At 34.9% G+C, this 6,913-nt stretch overlaps 1 long non-coding RNA gene across 1 annotated transcript; it reads right to left on the bottom strand.

Moving 5' to 3' along the window:
- Positions 1-4,055: 4,055 nt before the first annotated feature.
- LOC131180241 (uncharacterized) lies at positions 4,056-6,203 on the bottom strand. Its single transcript, XR_009149043.1, has 2 exons — positions 6,027-6,203; positions 4,056-4,380 (listed from the first exon to the last, which is right to left on the bottom strand). It is a non-coding gene; the product is annotated as an uncharacterized LOC131180241 (long non-coding RNA).
- Between the last annotated feature and the right edge of the window lie 710 nt (positions 6,204-6,913).

Below are 6,913 nucleotides of genomic sequence, written 5' to 3'. Positions count from 1 at the left end.
CTCTTCATGACCACAACTAATATATTTCTTTCTGAACTCTATCAGAAAGAATTCCCAAGTTACATCGGCTGGTGGCACTACCTTGGTTACAACATCCCACCACCGATATGCAGCTTCTTGTAACAATGAAACTGCACGCTCCAAACTCTGTTTTGGTGTGCAATGGAGCTGCTGCAGGACTCTTTCAGTCCTTTCTAACCAATACTCAGCCGCTGAAGAATCATCTTCCTTTCTACCATTGAAATCTACAGCACCATACTTCCTAATTTTTCCTAAAGGAGATTTCCGCTGAGGCGGTGGTGGAATAACCCCAGTCATCTGTCGAAAGGATTCAGTTATCTGCTCAAACAAGGCCTGTTGGGATTGTACAGGCACCTCTTGCACTGGTGGAGCAAGATCTCCCCGATTTCCAATATCACTCCCAGTTGGGATACGGCTTACTACTTCTTCTTCTACTGCCCTCTACGATTCTGAGTCCATACCTTAACCCAGAATAACCAAGAAAACATATTTGCATTAGTGTCACCTCGACTCATATGAATGCAATGCATGTTATGCACACTATCTCATTTTATCTATTTATGCCTAGGAACGCCTAAACCGTGCTCTGATACCAATAAATGTAACACCGCTCACCCGACTACAGTGTAGCCGTGCGAAGTGTGCTACATTCAGTGCCAGAGTACCCTATCTTATCTTACTTTATTATTTTAATAATTTGATCTCGTTATATTTTAATATTAATTATTTTTAGAGAGAGAAACCAGCGGAGTTTCCCCTATTTTATTATCAGTTGACGTATTTCACTATTCACCAGCTTGAAATTTTTCAATAATATTTTATAATAAAAATATCATTCATGCTCATCATATTCATCTCACATTCAATTATTGTAATGCACATACTCATTTGTACAAATCTATTCATACTTAATTCATATGTAAACATTCTCGAATTACATAAGCAAAATTTTCAAATTGCCTTAATTTACATAATTTATAAAATAATTACATAATTTCATAATTTACATGATCTACAAATTATTTACAGTTTCATAATCTATATTTCAACATACAATTCACAGTTTATATTACAAATAATAACTAATTATAATGTACAAAATACATAATATGATCTATATGGACCCTATCTACATGCATTGCTGAGGAGGTGACAACCTTAAAAACTCTGCAGATCAGACTCCAAAATCTCTATTTAGTATTCATTGGGCTTTAAATTCAGTACCTGCGCGAGGAAACAAATCCATTGCGCTAAGCATTGCTGCTTAGTGGTGCAATAATATGACAAGAAATAATGTATACAAATAAAAATAATTTGAGCATATTTTCTATACTCAAGAATTTTACTGGATTCATATGAAATTTGCCATACAGTATATTTTTCGTCCTTTATGTTGCTCTCTAGAATCTCTTCTATCATAAGTTTATAATAATCATTTATATAATGTACAAATAAATCTAAAATTTAAACTTATACTTATATTCTTATTAAAGTCACATTTGTAATGTTATTTAAGTTATAATTCTTCTACTTGTCTTTCTATCACTTCCCTGATACTTTTTAAGTTGTTTACAATCATTTCGTAATATTTAAAATTTTTAGAACTAATTTAATTTACTTCAGATCATTCTAAGGAACAAATTTTATTGGAGCTAAGCTAATTTATTTCAGAACTTCTTCTCATTTATTTACTTTCTAGCATTTTTAATTGCTAATATTCATAACTTATTTTAATAAATTAGACTGCCCAAGTAACCTACGACAGGCTGACTAAACTGGATAACGGGTCATTAACACTGGCCACTGCGGTGCCTCGGGTAGTCATACCATGGGACGCAGAGCGTCAATCACGTATGCAGTCATTATGGCTAAAAAGCCATGATAACACATAATCAGGCATAAAAGTCATGAATGTTGGCATAAAGCCATGAATACGGGCATAAAGCCATGAGTGCGGGCATAAAGCCATGAATACAGGTATAAAGCCATGAATACAGGCATAAAGCCTTTCGTAGTACTGCTAAAATAATACCTTATTGGCATGCCAATTTATCCAATCTGACACATATGTCTAGGCAATACAAGGGCACATAATATTATTAAATATTAATATATTGTGTTTTATGACTTCATTATTTCATGACAAATTCCATAATTTATACATTTATCATAATATTCATACATCATTTCATATTGATCACAATTCACATTCATTTAATCTCATGCACTATTCACATTCAAAACATCTTTCCTTTCTCTCTTGATGGGAACCTAAATCCCAAATGACACTTTTATCACATTTATTCATTCAACAATCTAATCATGTAAAGTACATTTTATACTTCAAGTTGTATTGCTAATATATTATGAATTCTATCGGTGTTAGGAGTATAAGTCTCAACAATCCATCTAGGTTAATTCCATTTCATATTCAAGTGGTATCACTCATGTTTTATTAAACCTACTACTAATGGGAATACAAATCTTAATTATATATTCATATAACTTAAATGTTCATTAAGTCATTTAGGTAAATTACTATTTCTATTCCAAGTAATCCATGAACATTTCATGGATTCCAAATTTCATACCTTAATTTTCTCTACCAATTTAGTTTTTACACTTTGTGTTTTTATACTACTATTCACATTACTATTCACTCAAATTATTGACTTTTTAATACATAATAAATTTATTGAACCTAAGTTCTCCAAGATACCACATTTTACATTTTATTTTTGTTGGTATTGATTTCCAATACCATTTCAAAGCTTATCTTATGTTATTCAAAATTTTCAGATTTCATACCCTAGGATTACTGTTCCATTGGTCATTTGTACAGTAGGAATTTGATAAAATTGTCTTCATAAAAGTTGTTCCTTATTGTGTCTAGTTACATTTCTTTTTTTGAAGCACTCCATTTTGGAGTTTTGTAGCTCAAGTTATGGTCATTTTACCATAAGTGGCCGGATTGACCTGTACCCAGAATTTCTGGATAATTTGGTTCTGCCAGATTTGGTGACCTAAGTTTGGTTGGCAATTTGACTAGGTTATGGTCAGAATTTGGATTTGTGATCTTCATGAAAGTTGTAGGGCTATGTCTCAAATTTCTGCTGGTAAAATTTCAGATCAATTGAACTTTTCTACCATAAGTTATGACCATTTGAATAAACACTATTTATTTGATCATTTTCCAGGGACAGCATGTTGGTCACCCGGATTAGGATAATTTTTAAGTCAACTTGGTTTGGTTTTCTGGGCAGGTTTTCTTCACTAAAGTTGTGCCATTATGTGTCTAGTTTCATGTCCAATTTGCCTTGCACCAATTGAACCTATACAACTCCAGTTATAGCTGCCCAAACCTGCTGGACTCACACCCAGTCCTACAGGTCACCAGGGGCACCATGCCTAAGCTCAACTCCATTATCCTTACTCACTTCAATTCCTCCTTACACATATTCAAATGGTCGCTAATTGACCATTACAATGTTAATATACCATTACATAAGCAAAATTCTAATTTTTCACAAACCCTAGTTGGCCACAGTTCAGGAACCGCCGGTTACAGTTCCTGAACCGCCAGTTCAGGTTCAATGAAATCATGAACCTGAACCAAACCATCATGAGATAGTTTGGAAGACGGTTCTTGAACTGCCGATTTCGATTCAAGCCCCAGTTTAAAATGGTTTAAAGGATGATTCGAAAAATGACTGTGACACCCCTCACCCGTGTACAGTATACCCGAGTAAGTAATGCCACACGGTGTACCGGCACACTCTAATATTCCTCAATTAATTTATATCATGCTTTTTGCATATAATTTATGAAATACAATTTGTTTAAGCCATTTATCAAAAGTATTATTCATTTAAGGTTCCGAAAATTTTAAAGAAAATCCATGGAGTACCGCTAAAAATGGAGAAAACTGTTCTTCTAACTGTAAAAACACTTCCAATATTTTTATTTCATCATCTCAAACTCCAATATCCCAAAATCTCAACAATATTTCTCAAACATCCATTATCAACACCCAATTTCAATATCATGATTTCCACATTTCAATTTCCATTTTCATTCATCATTCACATGTGATGTTCGCATGTAAATCACAAGTAAACATCTACTTTTCCATTAACAAATACAATTTTCATAATTTACATATACATCAAAATATATTACATGAGTTCAAATACATATGAGAAAATACAAATCTGCTACAAAATATCAAAATGACAAAATGACACCTAGTGCCCTACCGATGCACTGCAGGTAGTGAGGTGACACGGACACTGAGCAGAACTGTCAGATAGACTCACCCAGTCTGTGGTCTACTGGGCTCACGATCGGGATCTCCAGTACCTACGCGTGGCAAAGCAACGCGCTAAGCAATAATGCTTAGTGGTGCAATAATATAATAGAAGAAAATAGCAAGAAAATAAATGTGTATACAATGTGTATGCTTTCTTTGTTTGGTCTTGGTATATTCATTAAATCATTAGCTTTATTTACTTTTATTCATTTGGTTGCCCCAAGTAACCTACACTAGACGACTGGACTGGATAACGGATAAACTGGCACTGGGTACCTAGTACCTCGGGCCGTCACACCATCTGTCACATATGTATCTCCGGTGTGCAATGAACAATGCTAACAAGTCAGAATAATATCAGGCACAAGGCCAAGTCTCAATACAAAGCCAGAATGGCTAAAAGCCATGAAATCACAGAATGGCATTTTTGCCATGTGCAGTACTGCTAACGGAACCTTATTGGCATGCCAAACTATCCAAACCAATCTTGTTAGGTATACTAGGGCATTTGAAACTTTTAAATTCTTCAATTTGTGAATTTCAACTTTTTTGGTGTCACTATTCATCATTGGTCAACCAAAAATGTTGACTTTTAGCATAAAAATGTGTACATCAACTTTGGCACTCCCAACATACCACATTTGGTGTTTAAAACTTGTTGGCATTAAGTGTTTTTGCAATTTCAAAGTGCAACCCACACTAGCAGAAAATTTCAGTTTTGGTGCCCTTACTTCACTGTTCCATTGGACACTGTTACTGTTGGAATTTGAAGAAATGTAAAACATGAAAGTTGTTCCTTATTTTGTCTAGTTGAATTTCCTTTTTTGAATCACTCCATTTGGAGTTTTGTAGCTCCAGATATGGCTCAAAAACCCAAGCTGTCCGGATTGCATTCTGCAGAAATTTACCATATCTACAGTGCAGGAACAGTAACTTGAGTCACTTGGTTGGTTGGGTTCTGGCCATAATTTGGGGTAGGTTCCTTCATGAAAGTTGTTTTTCTATGTCTTAACTTATTGCTGTAAAAATTTCAGACCAATTGACCAAATCTACAGTGAGTTATGGCTAAATGAACAGTTACTGTTCATTTGGTCAAATTCTGCAGAATTCAGTGCAGGGAATCCGGATTGGAGCTGGGTTTTGACCCTTTTGCTTTGGTCTTTTGGGCATGGTTTCTTCAGCAAAAATGTGCCATTATAAGCCTAGTTTCATGTCCAATTGGCCAAACTTCAATTGGACTACCACTGCCCAAGTTATGGCAGTGCAAAGGGACTGAAATTTCAGTCCCTATGCTGCTGTCCATAGGGCAGATTTTACTTTCACTTTGCCATTCTATTTTTAAGTTCTAATTATGGTCAACATACCTAAAATGGTCACTAATTGACCCTTATAATGTTCACTTTCCACTTCATAAGCCAAAACCAAATTTCACTCTCCAAAACCCTAGCTTCACATTATGTTTCCTACATAATGCCTTAGTTAGCATACCAAATTATTATTCTTATGTTTATAAACTTTCAACATAATTCTAGTTCACTTCAAGCTCATCAAAAACACTCCTTACTATTTCTCCACTAGGGCAGCCAAAATTCATGTACACACACACATGAATTTTGTTCATTTAAATGACATTTTCTTACTAAATTCAAGTGCTCATTCATGAAATTAAGGAGTTTTAGGTATATAGTGCACTAACCTTGTTGTATGCCAATCCAAGCTTGAGAAAGCTTCACTTTCTTTCTTCTTCTTGGCTGCCAAAAGCTTTAGCAAGGTGCTAGGGCAAATTTTTGTGAAGATGACTAAAGGTTTTATGGTGATTTGGTGGGTTGTCTCAAGCTTCCATTAAGCTCCCATGGAAGAATAGGGTTTTGGGAGAGAATGTAACGTTTTTGGGTGAGGAAGATGGCTGCTGAAATTTTGTTATTTTGGTCTTATTTAGTCTCTTTTATTTGTTAGTCAAAGGGTTGCTTAATTGTGATTGGTCACAATTTATAAATGACATCATCAAGATGTCATAAATAAGCTTTTCTTTGATTTTTCTTTTCCTTTCATCACTACTCAATTTCAATTTAATTTCTAGTAATATTTATTCATATTTTATGTCATATTAATTATTTACTCAACTGGACAAGTCGGCCAAAAATCACCTCTGAAGGCGAAATGACCAAAATGCCCTCCGTTTGGCTTAACGGGTCAAAATTTGCTGTACCGATTGAAAAATTTTTCTAAATATTTTCTTGGCATTCTAATGCCATAGGAACCTCAATGACCCTTCTCTGGAGTCCCAAAAATTATTTTATAATTTTTCCCCCGGGTCTAGGGCTCCTGGTTGCAGAACAAGAACTTCCTCCTGCTACCCATCGCTTGGGCACCTGCCTGCTTTTGCTTGGTTGTATTTTATTTCTAAAATTTTTACTAAATTTTTCTCATTAATATTTGAGTTAATTATGGTCCCTCACTTTGATTTGAATATTTTTCCGGACGTTCTAGCTGTCCGGACCGACACCGGTCACCGGAACAGTAGAATGTACGGAATGGTTACCGGGAGGGTGTTACAACTCTTCCCCTCTAATTTAAATTTCG

This window comes from Hevea brasiliensis, chromosome 5 (genome assembly GCF_030052815.1).
Source record: "Hevea brasiliensis isolate MT/VB/25A 57/8 chromosome 5, ASM3005281v1, whole genome shotgun sequence".
Lineage (NCBI taxonomy): Eukaryota > Viridiplantae > Streptophyta > Magnoliopsida > Malpighiales > Euphorbiaceae > Hevea > Hevea brasiliensis.
The sequence above is the reverse complement of the archived record's forward strand: the minus strand, read 5'-3'. Positions and strand labels throughout refer to the sequence as shown.